A 14,494-nucleotide genomic window follows, 5' to 3' on the forward strand; every position below is an offset into this window, starting at 1 on the left:
TCTGTTTAATACATTCCATATATCTCTTGTGTTATCTTTATTGTGTTCTAACCTTTTAATGTAATACTCTCTTTTACAGGATCTCATTATATTAGTTAATTTATTTTTGTAAGTTTTATACTTCATTTCAGTTTCTATTGTTCTCTTTTTTATGAATTCTCAATATAGGGTATTCTTTTTTTTGCTGGCATTTTGTAGTCCTTTTGTCATCCATGGTCTTCCTGCATAGTTGTGTTTCCTATTGATTTCAATTACTGGGCAGTTTTTATCAAGTAATGTGTTAAATGTTCTTAAAAATCCTTCGTAAGCTTTATTAACTTCTGTTTGTTCATATACAATATTCCAATCTTGCTTTAAAAGTTCATTTCTAAGACAATTTAAGGTCTTCTCTGTTCTTATTCTTTTGTAAATAATCTTATGTCCATCGTTATTCACTTTATAATGGCAATTATAAGATGCAAAGACTGGTAAATGGTCACTTATATCATTGATTAACAGCCCACTTTTTATCTTTCCTTCTATTATATTTGTAAATATATTATCTAATAGAGTTGCACAATGAGATGTTATTCTGGTCGGTCTTGTTATCAGTGGAAATAAACCGATGCTGTACATGGAATCAATAAATTCTTCTGTACTCTTATTATGATTTGGATTCAATAAGTCAATATTAAAGTCCCCACAAATAAACATTATTTTCTGATTTATATTTGTAAATAAGTCCTCCATATTATCCTTAAATATCTCAATCTTAGATCCTGGTGTTCTATATATACAACTGACAATTAGGTTTTTCCTTTTTTCTATACTTATTTCCACTGATAAACATTCCATCACTCCATCAATAACAGTTGTCATTCTTCCCATTCTTTTGTACTTTAGGTTTTTATCAATGTAAAGTGCCACCCCACCTCCTTTCTTGTTGATCCTGTCTACATGAAGGAATTCATATCCATTTATTTTAAAGTCTTCTTCTTTTCCAGGAGTTATCCAGGTCTCCGATATGGCTATCACATTGAATGGCTGTTCAAACTGTGTTATGTAGTCTTTGATGGATTGAAAGTTTGCATATAAGCTTCGACTATTAAAGTGAACCATTGTTATACCCTGTTCTACCTTGAATTCCTTTTTAAGTTGCTCATTTGTATAATAATTGCATTCATTTGTCTTATTGTTAAAGAAATTACAATCAGGATCTATGTTGCTGTCATATATCAATGTCTTATTTTCAATATCTATATGAGTTGTTAGTTGAAAATTGTCAGACATCTGCGTTGGTCGTGCACTTGGACGGTCCCATCATATTTAGCACTGCTTTGCATTTATCAGTTATATTTTTCTAGTTCAGTCATCTCTTTGATGACTAGACACATACAAACTTCAAATCACGTACAAACCCTGAAGCACGTACAAACTCCAAAACACGTAAAAACTCAGAAGGACATAAAAACTCAAAACACGTACAAACCCTGAAGCACGTACATTTCCAAAACACGCACAAACTCCAAAACACGTACAAACCCCGAAGCACGTACAAACTCCAAAACACGTAAAAACTCAGAAACACATAAAAACTCAAAACACGTACAAAAGACAACAGAAGTGCTCCAGGATGCTGGGAGCAGTGTTGAACTTTTGTTACCTAGTGGCTACACAAGCCAGCAAGTACCAACGACCGTATTTGGTGTGTGGTAATAACAGGTAAATGAAAATTTTTTTAATTTTTTATTTATTTGACTATATACGAATTCTTGTGTATAAATACACAAACAATACACATATGCTTTCATGCTTTCAATTGTGTAATTTAAGTGATCTAGGTAGCTCTGTTTTGGAAGAGTTTGTACGTGTTTTGTCTCTAGGGGCCACCGCATATATTTATATATAAACATTTATAAATAAAACCTTTTTTTTTTTTTTACATTAGTAATTCCTTTTGTGCATAATTTTATATTATTGTTAATAACAAATTAATTAAAGCAACAAAACAACCTGAAGAGCCGGTTCGGAGCCAAAAGAGCCGGCTCTTTTTAGTGAGTTGAACCGAGAGAGCCGGTTCTCAAAAAAGAGCCGGAAATCCCATCACTACTGGACACCACCTGCATGAGGTGTTTTAGGCATGTCCTGGAGGTAGGAGGCCCCAGGGCAAACTGAGGGCTCGGTGGAGAGATTACATTTCACAGTTGGCTTGGAAATAATTCAGTTTTCCCCCAGATGAGCTGGAAGCAGTGGCTGGCAAAAGGCAAAAGTTTCTCTCCTTAGATTGACCAAACCCATGACCTTGAACCTGGATATATAGGACAGGGAGGATAAATAAAAGGATGTTACATTAAACCAGTGGTTCCCAAACCTTTTTTTTTTTTTTGTTAGACCCCTGTTTGTTTTACAAGAAAATCTTCGCAGCCCCCCGGCACAAACACATCCTCAAACCACACACAGCCATTTCAAACTCCACTGCAGTTTCTTTTACACCTCAAACCTTTAAAAAACCAAAAGCAAACAAATAAAAGTAAACTACAATAAATTACAGGTTGGAACAAAATAAACTAATACCATCTTTATTTTAAGTGTAGTTGTTTCATTCCCCCTTTGTAAGAATAATTTTTCAAAACATGCCTCTATGTGCAAAGTGGGTTTAAAAACATAAAACGTGATTTGGACAGGGGAAATGGGTTTTGGTTTAGACACAAATACATATGATTTAAAAAAAATCGTCTTGTGATCGCACATACTTCTTTTTGTGCCTCTAAAACATCCTTGTTTGTCTTTCCAGAACAGACATATGATGTCATAACTGTCGGAGCACCGGCCTCTCACTGCCAGGGTTTCTAAAAATGGCGTTCTGAGGAAGCTCATCCAGAAGTTTGAGGAAGCAAAGAAACAGTAAGTTGAGAGTAAAGTCGGGCGTCACATTAGGGCTGGGCGATATGGCCTAAAATCCATTTCGCGGTATAATTTGAAGCACGTGCGGTAAAGATATATATCGCGAAATATTCTTTTCTTCTGTATAACATATTTTCCACACTATATGACACACTTAATTAATTTTGTGCCTATGTATGAATTCTGGTTGTGCTTACTGACCTCGAACCGATTTTGGCGTGCAGAAATCTGTTAAAAAATGTTTTAGTACAACTTTGGTAAGCTGCACTGCTTGATGGATTGTCAGAGCATTACGGCTGCCGTAGTGAGGAGCTTCACGGAGTAATCTGGGTCCAAAACTCCGTGGGCTTCAGCTCCCAAAGTCAAACGAACACTGAGAGTTAAAAACGGTCTAAATTCTTTCATCTTTAATGAAATCATCAACCTTGCTGCTTTACCAGGTGTAACAATTAAGTTTAACATCCATGAATCAATGAAAACAGAATTTATTAAATTTAACGGAGTTACAAGTTAACAGGAAGTTAGCTTGCTAGTTTCCATCTAAACATTTCATACCATGTTCTGACTGAGAGATTTTTTAAACTAATTAAAACGTACAGCTCTGCTACCACTTCCAACATAAATGAAGACAGAAAACTAAACAGCAGTGGCGTTTGCAGGGTTACTGAAGTTGGACTACCTGGTATATATTGTTGTGCTACGTGATTGCTAGCGACACAGCTTTGTTAGCATAACATTAGCACAGTGAAGCTGGAGGATGAACGCCAGCTTCACTTTTTTCCACTTGATAAAAGTTAACGTGAGGGATTCTGGTGTTTAGGGACAAATGCAATCGCATAGCGATGACCTCTGCTCCTGTTTTGGGTTTTTATATTTTGCTTTATTCGTCTTGTGATTTGTATTTAAACAGTCGTTTTTGGTCATCTTGTTTCTTCAATTTCTGCATTAATACTTCAGTTCCCATTTTATGGCTTCCTCTTAGTTTTGCTTTTGTTACTTTTCCAATCAGCGTAAATGAGGAGGAATGGTGAGTCCTTGCACTGCTTTGCTTGTTTTCATTTGACTGAACTAACTTCATTAGAGTTATTTGATATTGTATTTTGCACTATCCTACTGTATATTACTGTAATAGTAGTATTCTTATTGTATATATGGTATATCTTATTCCTCTGTCTCTCTTGCTGCATTGAGTATGTGTATGACTAAAGAATTTCCCTCGGGATAAATAAAGTTCTTCTTATCTTATCCTTAAGATTTGTACAACAAAGTATTTTCAGTTTTAAGCTGGAAGAATGGGGTTTTGCACAGCTTATCATGTTAATGCAAGAAAAAAAGGGCACGTAGCGCATCGGTGATGTGTTCACTAATATAGAACTAAAATGTGTGTTAGCTTAAAATGAGCAAATCCTTTGTCACAAAGTTGTATATGAATACTGCTCATTGTATAAATTCAGTCATTTTAAAGTCTATCAAAAACATGTTTCTGTGCTTGGAAAGTCAAATCCTGACAATATTAATGAGACGTTTCTAAAATTCTTCTACACAGATGGTCTGAATTTGTGAAGCGAGTGGTATCGCTCTCCGTCCCCGGCATTTATCGAAGTCGGCTCCTCGTTGTTTTTTCTAAGCCACGATTAGGCTCATTGAGAGCAGGCATGTGCATGCAGACAGTGTTTGTTTTTACATCTGGTGGGTAACGTCCCTCCCTATATTTTTGGAACAGTACCTCTGAAGCTTGATTTAGATTTCTGCAGGAAATTTACGTTCTAACTTCAGATGTAACACCTCTTAACACTAAACCGGTCCATTCCACGCTAGTGATGTGCGATACCACTGATTTCCTTTCCGATCCGATACCAAGTAATATTCAGGGTGGTATCGACAATACTGATCCGATACCGATACTTTATACAAAAACGTATTTTATTTATTGTATCTCAAATTATAGCGTCATAATAATTTACAGGACATCAGATTACTTGTTCTTATCACTTAATAATGCAGAGTTCATCATATAGAAATAAAAAAAACTGAAGTTGTGCGCTATTTGAACACCTTGCCTGCCTGCAGCACTAAAGGACTCCATGAGAGACGTCTGTCTCGCCCTAGCAGCACCTGTCCCTCTCATCCTCTTCAGTTCGTCTTAACATACACTCCTCATATTCTGTGATATGATTTACTCTGAGGTGTTTGACAAGGTTAGTGATGTTGCCACAACCATACATGCCAACCCTCCCGATTTTTCCGGGAGAATCCCGGAGCCACCATTCTCCCGAATTTCCACCTGGACAACAAAATTGAAAAACCATATTGCAGCCAATTCCAGTTTCCAACAATGGCGGCAGCTACTTAGTTTTAATATTACTCTTATTTCTCTTTCTGGGTCGCAAAAAAACAAACAACTTTTAACATGTTTTCAGGTGAGAATGTAGCTGTGTAAACTTCAAATATCTGAGCCGATCGACACATCGTTTTCAAACCCCCGCTGCCTTTCGCTACTCGGGTTAAACATGATATATAAGTCACTTTGATAACTTAAAAATGTTATTGTTTGGCTTTTTCAGTGTTTTATTTGTTCGTGAGTAAATCGGTTTGGCTGAGATTAAAGTTATTAGATTCGATTAAATTAAATTTAACTTTATTAATACCTCGGGAGGGTTCCAACGGGGTTTTCACACAGCTGAATAAACGTCAAACAGAAAACTAATTAAAGAAAGTGTGAGACGGTCGAGAGTTTACGCCAGCGCCCGGTTATATTTTAGATAGCAAGGAGCAGACGGCAGTTCCACTCCACCGAGGGAACTCATGACGTACTACCCGGCTTTCTTTAGACCGTGAAGGGCGGGTCCTCAGGTGGAAGCAGACTCTGAATTTCGACACCCCCGCTGTTTCCGGGCCGGCTAATAATAACGGTGACATTTAAGGTATTTTATCCAATAAATAAACATTGTAAAATGTATTTATCACCCCCGCCCCCCCCAACAGCCCTTTTGAATGTCTCCCTAATTCTGAGGTCTCACGGTTGGGAAAGTATAGCCACAACACCTCAATGTTGGAGCACTTTTTTGCCACATGAATCGCAAACCACGTCTCAGCTGTTTGTGGAGGAAAAATACGTTCGCACAATTACGCTCAGCCATTGTTGTGACATTTATACAGCCGTATTTTGCACATGACTATGAAAGGCGGAAGAGGAAGTAGTTCCTTTGAATGTAGACAATCCGAATGTTATAGTTTCTCTCCACTGTGTTGCTGTTAATGATAAACTACAAATTTACCCTAAATTACTAAAAAATATCGATATTTTAATGTGAGAATCGATTCTAGAACATAAATGACTGGTATCGGAGGAATCGATATTTCAGGATCGATCCGCACATCACTATTCCACGCTGTTGTTTCCAGTTACAGCGTATATTTCCCGTTGAAGCATATTTCAGGCATAAGACAGAAACATTACAAAAATATACACCTGCAGGCCACTCTAATGTCTTTATTTGACTAAATGCACTAAATTACTGCCACAAGCTTTTGAACACATGTACCTAATAAAGTGGCTGGTGAGTGTAAGAGTATCCTCAGTCCCAGCTCGGATACAGATGTGTCTGTGTGTCTTTGTTCCCTGCAGTAGTGCCCTCTCCAGCTCAGTCATATGAGACTGAGCTGGAGAGGGCACATGCCTGCTCTCAATAAAGCCAAATATTTCAAAATTTCATTTTGAGGCATTTTAAAAATGAATGTGTTTGAGTTTCATTGCTCCAAAGCAATGTTTTCATATAAGCAAGATAACAACCAGTTTGCAACCATGTAAGTACAGTCCTCTATTGTGAACAGACGTGTTGGCAATCTGTCTGCGTTTATAAATTAGACAACAGTTATTTGCAAATCTTCATCAATCTGCCTGAGAGTGATTGCAGTCGGTCTGAGTTGGACTGCAACTGTTTTGAGTCAGGTTGCCTCCAAGGAGGCAGTTTATTATTTTCCTTTCCTAGTTGGACAGATGGCTGTTGTTTTGTTTTTACTGTAGTGTGCTGGGCCATTAATGGCTCAGGGGCTGCAGCGTATCCGCGCCAACACCTAAGGCCAACGTGGAATCACCGGTCAGACTAACATAAAGAAAAAATCTGTTAAATTACACATTTGTATTCATTAAGTCACAGACAATGAAAACAAGCAGAAATCAAGATGTAATATTTTTATAATTTTATTGATGTTAAATTAAAGTCCCAGCTTAGTTATGTTGTCAGTGCAAGTCACTTCAATCTGTATAGCACCAAAGGAAACAATGGTGTTTTCAAGGTGCTTCACACTGTAAGGTAACAACTTACAGTATTAAAAAGAAAACCCCAAAAGAACAAACCCCTCTGAGCAAGCACGAGGCGACAGTGGGAAGGAAAAACTCCCTTTTAAGAGGAAGAAACCTTCGACAGAACCAGGCTCAGGGCGGGGTGGCCATCTGCCGCGACCATTCCTGGGGATTTCAAAAATGACTTGATCTGATCTAAATGTAAAACTAGCTCATTTAAAGTGTCCAGTGAGTTTTAGAAAATATTTTGCTGTTGATATCACGATGTCACTATAAAGTGGAAACTTTGTTTCTTCCCTTACACCTCCCAAAAAATGCCCGCACCGATGAGAAGCACTTAGATATGCAACTTGGTTCTGTGAATATCTTTCTTTTGAAAGTTTTAACAATATCTTCATCAAGATCTTGGAAGTTTAATTGCCAGAATGTCACCATAACCGCTGCATGCTTCCATCTTTTACAGAGGGATTTGAAAACCCTCTCGCTGAGTTTCTTGAACTTCTCTGGTGGGATTTTGTCGTATCCGGCCCTGATTTCAGTCCAGATTTTCATGGTAAGCCGGTTGGAGATAGCTTCAGCACTTTCAATGCTGAAGACTGTGCCTGATTTTTTTGCAACCTGGGAAATCAGTCCTTCCACAAAGATTTCCACTGAAAGTCTGCATCTTTCTTTCTTTTCATATGATTCCAGTCTATCAGTAACTGTTACTGCCAACAGGTGTTCTTGGAATACTGAAGTAGTTATGATATTAAATATTGGTTGTTCCATTAAATTCATTGAATCCTCCTCCCCACTCCTCCCCATTTTCAATGATATTAGTGACAATTTATGTAATTTGTCACAAATATCAGTGAAAATCGCATTAGCAATGCAGTCAAAATAATTCTGCACTTTTCGGTCTAAATGCAAATCCATCCCCTTGAATTTGTCCAAGAGTAGATCCAACAAACGTTTTTGGTGAGAATGAGGGCACTTTAAAAGTTTACCAAGCTTTGAAAGCACAGCCTGAATTAATGTCTCTAACCATCTTTCAAAGTCTAAGGTTTTTTCAGGTGGCTCACAGTCTACAGAAGATCTGTGATGCTGTATCTTTTTATATGACTCCGTTTGACTTACGTTTGTTAACGGTGGGATGCTGGCTTCATGTTCAACACAGGATTTCTGCTGCTGGGGATCTGGAATTGGATTGTTTTCTGGTTTTGCAGCACTGTGTTGGTCAGCATTTTGACAGCTTTCTTCTGTGTTAGCTGTTTCTTGGCTGTTAGCATCTATATTCTGTGCTGTATCAAACTCCTGCTCAGCAGAATCGTCCAAAAATTTCACACGTGACAAAACCGTTTTGCCAGTAGTGGTGTGGACAGAACAGTTTTCATGTACAGGGGAGTTCTGGGAAGACCTCAGTGGTGATACTGCTACTGACTGTGCACACAGGTCCATTACGTCCTCTACAAAACCTACAAGCCGCTTAGCGGTGAAGCAATCCGGATAGCCTGAGATAAGCTCTCCCCACTGCTTGTTCGAAAAACTACTGAACAAGTTATTCAAGAGGGATACCAAAGCATGTACTGTAGAATTATCCCCATTGGTCTGAACTGTTTCATCATTTGTCATTGTGTTACAGTTCGAGCTTGCCATTTCACTTTTTTGTTTTTTATGTCTAAAATGTTGTTTTGTGTTAAACTCCGTGTTTGAACGTTTAAAGCGCTGCTGTCCCGCTGTGTGAATGCGTTTCAACTGAACAGCCAGGTCTATATATAAGGTCGGTTTAAGGTGACGTTACAAAGAAACGTCACCAGTCAAAGGACTGGCCCGCCCCGTCATAACGAAAGGGGCGGGACAAATCTGTTGCAACTGAAAAAAAGGCACACCGCGCTGAATGCTACATCCGTCCTGCGACAGTACACCGCCTCCGCACCACCGTTTAAACATGAAGTGTGGATGTTAGAAGATCCCAAATATGGTGAGCTACTGGAAAATTACTCACGTTTTTGTTCTTGAGAGTGAGCGATAATAAGCGACATTTTATTGAGAAATTACAGTAGTCTGTCTGTTTCTCTTCATAGCTCTTTTCAAAACACGGTTACCTTTGGTTTGTTTGGCTCGCAGCTTAAAACGTAGTTTTGTGGAGGTAAATACAGACGACACGAGAGCTCTCGATAAACACTGCTCATTTATTACTCATCACCACAGAACTGAACACTTTCCCTCCAAAACACAGCAACAACACTTCCTGAGAACTGGGTGTGAGTGGAGCCCTCCAGTGGTCCACCACAGTTTCAGTGTTTTTTTCGCCTTCTGTGATTAATTCTGGTTTGCCTGCTTTATGGAGCTCGAACCAAGGCAAAATTGAAGTATCAGTATTTAAATGTAAATAGACTCAAACTAGGAGTGGATCAAAGGGGGTCCTTTCAGGTGCCAAATCTCCACTGCTAACATTTTATGCATGTTTAGCTTAATTGTAGAAAAGGTGCTTGTAATAATGTTTGGGTGAATAGGTGAATGAGGCATGTTGTATAAAGCGCTTTTTAATGCACGAGCAAAATACAAAAACCCTATATAAAAAGCGGTCAGTTTACCATTTATGTATTTGTTCCATTGAACGCTTCTGTGAACATCACTTTGATACTTGTTCAAATAAAAAATTTGAATCGATTAGTTGTTTTCTCAACATTTATTAATCGACTATATGCAGAAAACTGTGACACTGTGGAACCCTTATTGCCGTTGTTGCCCTGAGGCAACAGACCAATTTCAATAGCATCAATAGAGGGTTAAAATAATTTAAGGAAAAATGAATTCAAATGATTTTCTGTAACTACAAAAATGACCTAAATAAGACAGAAGTACACATTCATTTTTATCGTTTTGTCAACAACAGGGCACATGAGGTTTGTTCAGTATTTGTTGTGTCTACAAGGCTCAGGCGCCCCCATGAAGTGTCTTATTTGTATAGTTGAAAGCATTATAAAGGAACGCAAAACTAAATTACATATAATTATAATTCTTGGCACTTTCTGGTGTGTGTGAGTTAGTGTTTCTCTTTTATGATTTGTGGGTCCAGCATCAAATTTAGAATCCTTCCCATCACACATGAGGTCTTGAATAATCATCTTATTTTAAAGACCTCGTAGTTTGATAGTTTGCTCTCAGACTGTGGGCTTCCTTGTGGTTTTTAGGATATTTAGAAGTAGAAGGGGATCATCCTTCTGTGGAACCAGCTCCCAGTTTGAATGCAGGAGACGGACACTATCTCTACTTTTAAGATTAAGTTTCAAAGTTACCTTTTTGCCAACGCATATAGCTAGGGCTGAATCAGGTGACCATGAATCCTCCCTTAGTTACCCTGGGACTACCCTGCTGGGGGATTCCCACCATGTGTTTATACACCTCTCTGCATTCAATAATTAGTTCTTGTTCATCTCTGGCTCTCGTCCACAGTGTGTCTTTTGTCCCCTTTTTCGTCTCCTCATCCCCAAAGGGTCGCAGCGGGCTGCCCCTCCCTGACCGTGGTTCTGCCAGAGGGTGCTTCCTGTTAAAAGTGAGTTGTTCCTTCCCACTGTATTGAGGTTTTTTCTTTTTAATTGTAGACTTTCTACCTTACAATCTATACCACCTCGAGGAGACTGTTGTTGTGATTCAGCTCTGCATAAATACAATTAAATCGAATTAAGTGGGTTCAGCTGTTTTGTGAAATAAATGTGAGTGACATGGTAAGTAATAGCCTGCATGTAACTCATGGTAAGAAGAGCAATATCGCCCCCTCCTGGTTCAACCTTTTTTTCTTTGCAGTAATCGTTCCAATAATAATACATATGCACTAACCTCATGCTTGCTGTTAACAATAGCCTAAAGACACAAAATCAAGTTTAGTTTTTTCCTTAAGTTTATGTTTTTTTTTATATGGTTGGCATTTATTTTGTTTCTTTTTAATAATTATATTGATTCTATTGATTGTTTGCCAAGCACTGAGGTCTCTGCTTAGACTGTGCTACTGGGATCACTGATTTAAAAATGAGGCAAAAGCACCAAAGTTGTGCTCAAAAATAGTACAGTGAGCTACAAGCTGTTGCTGTAGTAATTCTAACACACTTATTGTTTTTAAATACATACATGTTTAGTTCTTTTAAACCTAATTATATATTTTTTTTTTGCAAAAGTGTCACCTAAACACCCAAATATACGTAATTCAAAACTTACTTTAATTATTACCCATTTGGCTGGTAACATGGACCCAGTCTGATGGATAGTTACTGAACAGATAGTCTTTTCTTTAAAGGCTGCATTCAGAGCAAATCATTGTAAAAACAAGACAAGTCAATAAAAAACAAGTAATAACTATAATACTAAACTACAATAGAGAGAAAATCCAGTAAATATAATTATATTATGTAAAAAATATACAAATATTTACCTCTAATTTAAAAAGACATTACAAGGGTACTAGTTTCATTTTAATCTCAACATAATCTAAATTGACACTAAATCAGTTTAAATATTACAGCTGAAGGTGATTTTAATAAATGTACTGCTGCTTGACTTTGTTTTACTACTGCAGTATAATTTATCATGTACAAAAGCTCCAAATGTTGTTTCTCTGACTTAATGTTCTGATGACGTTTGTGTTACTTTGCAGGAAATAGTCAGGACCCAGATGAACCTGTGCTGGAATTCAGTGTGGGTGAGTAATATGAGCATTTATGAAGGCTGTCCATGACCTGTAATTAAATTTAGCGTCATTAGTGCCACTCATTGCAAGTGACAGTGCACATGCTTTCAGCATGGAGTCTGCTCTTATGGTAGCAAAATAAATTCAGAAAATCTCCATCAAAAAGCAGCTCAGCAGCAGAAATATATATGGTCAGCTGGTTGTGAGTTAATGAGCATGTGAAATCAGTGTGAACATTTTGAAACAACAACTCTCCAACCTCGTAATTGTAAGACTGCCTGTGCAGCCACAGGAGCCTTCAGAGAGTCTTCCTGCTTGTCTCTTGGGTTGATTTGCTCGTGTTTTCTCACCCAGTCAATGACTGTAAAAGGGCTGGACTAATTGGAGGCAGGTGTAATTGATTGCACTGATATGCTAGTCTACTTATAGCCCACATTACAAACACTGCTGTGTTATTTTGTCTCTCAGTGCAGGTATGTAATGTGACAAAACCTCTAATGATCTGATATGTTTGGGATGGATGGGCTGTGAATTATATAGTGTATTGTCTTATTTTGTCGCTCTGTGCAGGCTTTCTACTTACAGGGTGGTGGGTCTCAGAGGACAATTGCTACCCCTGTTGAAGTGAACAACGTGTGGAGTGCAACTGGCTTTGTGGCATAGCTGGCTCTGGCCTTGGACTGTGTGTTTTTACTTTGTACCTAAATGGGACACTGGACTTTTTTAAATATTATTCATTGTGTTTATAAATAAAATTTTAGAATTTTATTGACTGTCATCTTTTTGCCCACGGTGGAGACGGTTGGTCAGACCTAGAATCTGTGTGTGTGTGTGTGTGTGTGTGTGTAACATCAACAGGGTTTTGCATAAAAGAGTGTGAGCAGGTCAAAAGGTCAATTCATTTATTGTAGTTTTATGGCAGCACCCTCTAGTGGCCTTGAAGCAAACAGTCTCCTAACTAAGCCATGGCATCTCTGGTCTCTCCTACTTTTGTGTGCTCTGCTGGAGGAGCAGCATTGGATCTAGTGATACTGAGTAAGCTGATTAGGACAGGCCTGGAGAAATGTGGTTTGCATGAAGTATCAGGAAAAAAACAACCTTGTATTGTAAAATAATAATACACGAATAATAAATACTTTTCATGACATTCAGATTTCTGGACTCACGAGTTCATAGAACATTAATGTTACGAAACATTGAGAAGTCTTAAAACTACATTGTATACTTATTATTTATTTACTTTAATCAGATTTGACTGGTATTTTTAAACATTAAGTTTTTGTTCCTTCAACTATTGTATTTAAGCTTATGACTCACTCACAGTATGTTTATATAACTGCCTAAAAAACGGTGAGGATGTGGCCGCAGTGGCTGAGAAGCAAGAACTTTGCTTTTTCTTTTTCTTTTTTCTTTTTTTTTTTTAATTGGGAAGCATAAATGAACATACCAGAAAACCCTGCACGAAGGAGCCATATTTGTTTTTTGTGTGTGCATAAGATGACGCTTTAGTATTATTACACATATGATAAGGATGTTAGCATGCAACACACAAACTCAAGTGGTGTTGCCAAGATAGTTGCTGACTGGCAAGAAACTTCTAGAAGAAATCTGGTGACAGTCCAAAGCACAAATTAGATATTCACTGAGATATTCAACATCTCTTTATCTCAGTCGGTGATCCCCACATGCTTCAAAGAGTCCATCATTGTTCCTGTCCCGAAGAAACCCCACCCTGCTTCTCTCAATGACTATCGCCCTGTAGCCCTCACCTCAGTAGTGATGAAATGCTTTGAACGCCTGGTCAGAGACTTCATCATTTCTTCACTACCAGACACACTGGACCCACTACAGTTCGCTTACCGTCCAAATCGTTCCACAGACGATGCCATCTCTCATCTCCTCCACACATCACTCACTCACTTGGACACTAGAAGGGGGAATTATGTTAAAATGCTCTTCATAGACTACAGCTCTGCATTTAACACCATAATTCCCTCCACACTCACCACCAAGCTGGAGCATCTGGGACTCAGCTCATCTATGTGTCAGTGGATCTCCAACTTCCTAACTGGCAGACCACAGGCAGTAAGGATGGGCGGACATGTCTCAGCCTCCACCACTCTCAGCACTGGAGCCCCCCAGGGGTGTGTTCTGAGCCCCCTGCTGTACTCTTTGTACACATATGACTGTGTGGCCACTACCAGCTCCACCACCATCATCAAGTTTGCTGACGACACCGTCGTGGTGGGCCTGATCTCTGATAACAACGAGACGGCCTACCTGAAGGAGATTAGGAATCTGGAGAACTGGTGCCAGAGGAACAACCTCCTTCTAAACGTCAGTAAGACAAAGGAGCTGATAGTGGACTTCAGCACTAAGCAGGAGAGGAACTACCAGACCCCCGTCATCAACGAGTGCCCAGTGGAGAGAGTGGACAGCTTCAAATACCTCGGAGTTCACATCACGCAGGACCTGTCATGGTCCTGTCACATCAACACCGTGGTGAAAAAGGCCCGACAGCGTCTCTACCACCTCAGACGCTTGAGAGACTTCCAACTGCCCTCCAAGGTGCTCAGGAACTTTTACTCGTGCACCATAGAGAGCATCCTGGCGGGAAACATCTTAACCTGGTTCGGGAA

General features: G+C 38.8%; 1 long non-coding RNA gene across 2 annotated transcripts; it reads left to right on the forward strand.

Annotated features, from left to right (window-relative positions):
• The first annotated feature begins 2,783 nt into the window (after positions 1-2,783).
• On the forward strand, positions 2,784-13,190 carry LOC308397719. 2 transcript variants are annotated; one of them, XR_013971828.1, is made up of 4 exons: positions 2,784-2,883; positions 10,628-10,727; positions 11,823-11,867; positions 12,426-13,190. It is a non-coding gene; the product is annotated as an uncharacterized lncRNA (long non-coding RNA). The 2 variants fall into 2 exon arrangements; XR_013971829.1 differs by lacking the exon at positions 2,784-2,883 and having other exon boundaries at positions 10,106-10,727.
• Positions 13,191-14,494: the final 1,304 nt, after the last annotated feature.

This window comes from Rhamphochromis sp. 'chilingali' (genome assembly GCF_963969265.1).
Source record: "Rhamphochromis sp. 'chilingali' genome assembly, chromosome: 5".
NCBI lineage: Eukaryota > Metazoa > Chordata > Actinopteri > Cichliformes > Cichlidae > Rhamphochromis > Rhamphochromis sp. 'chilingali'.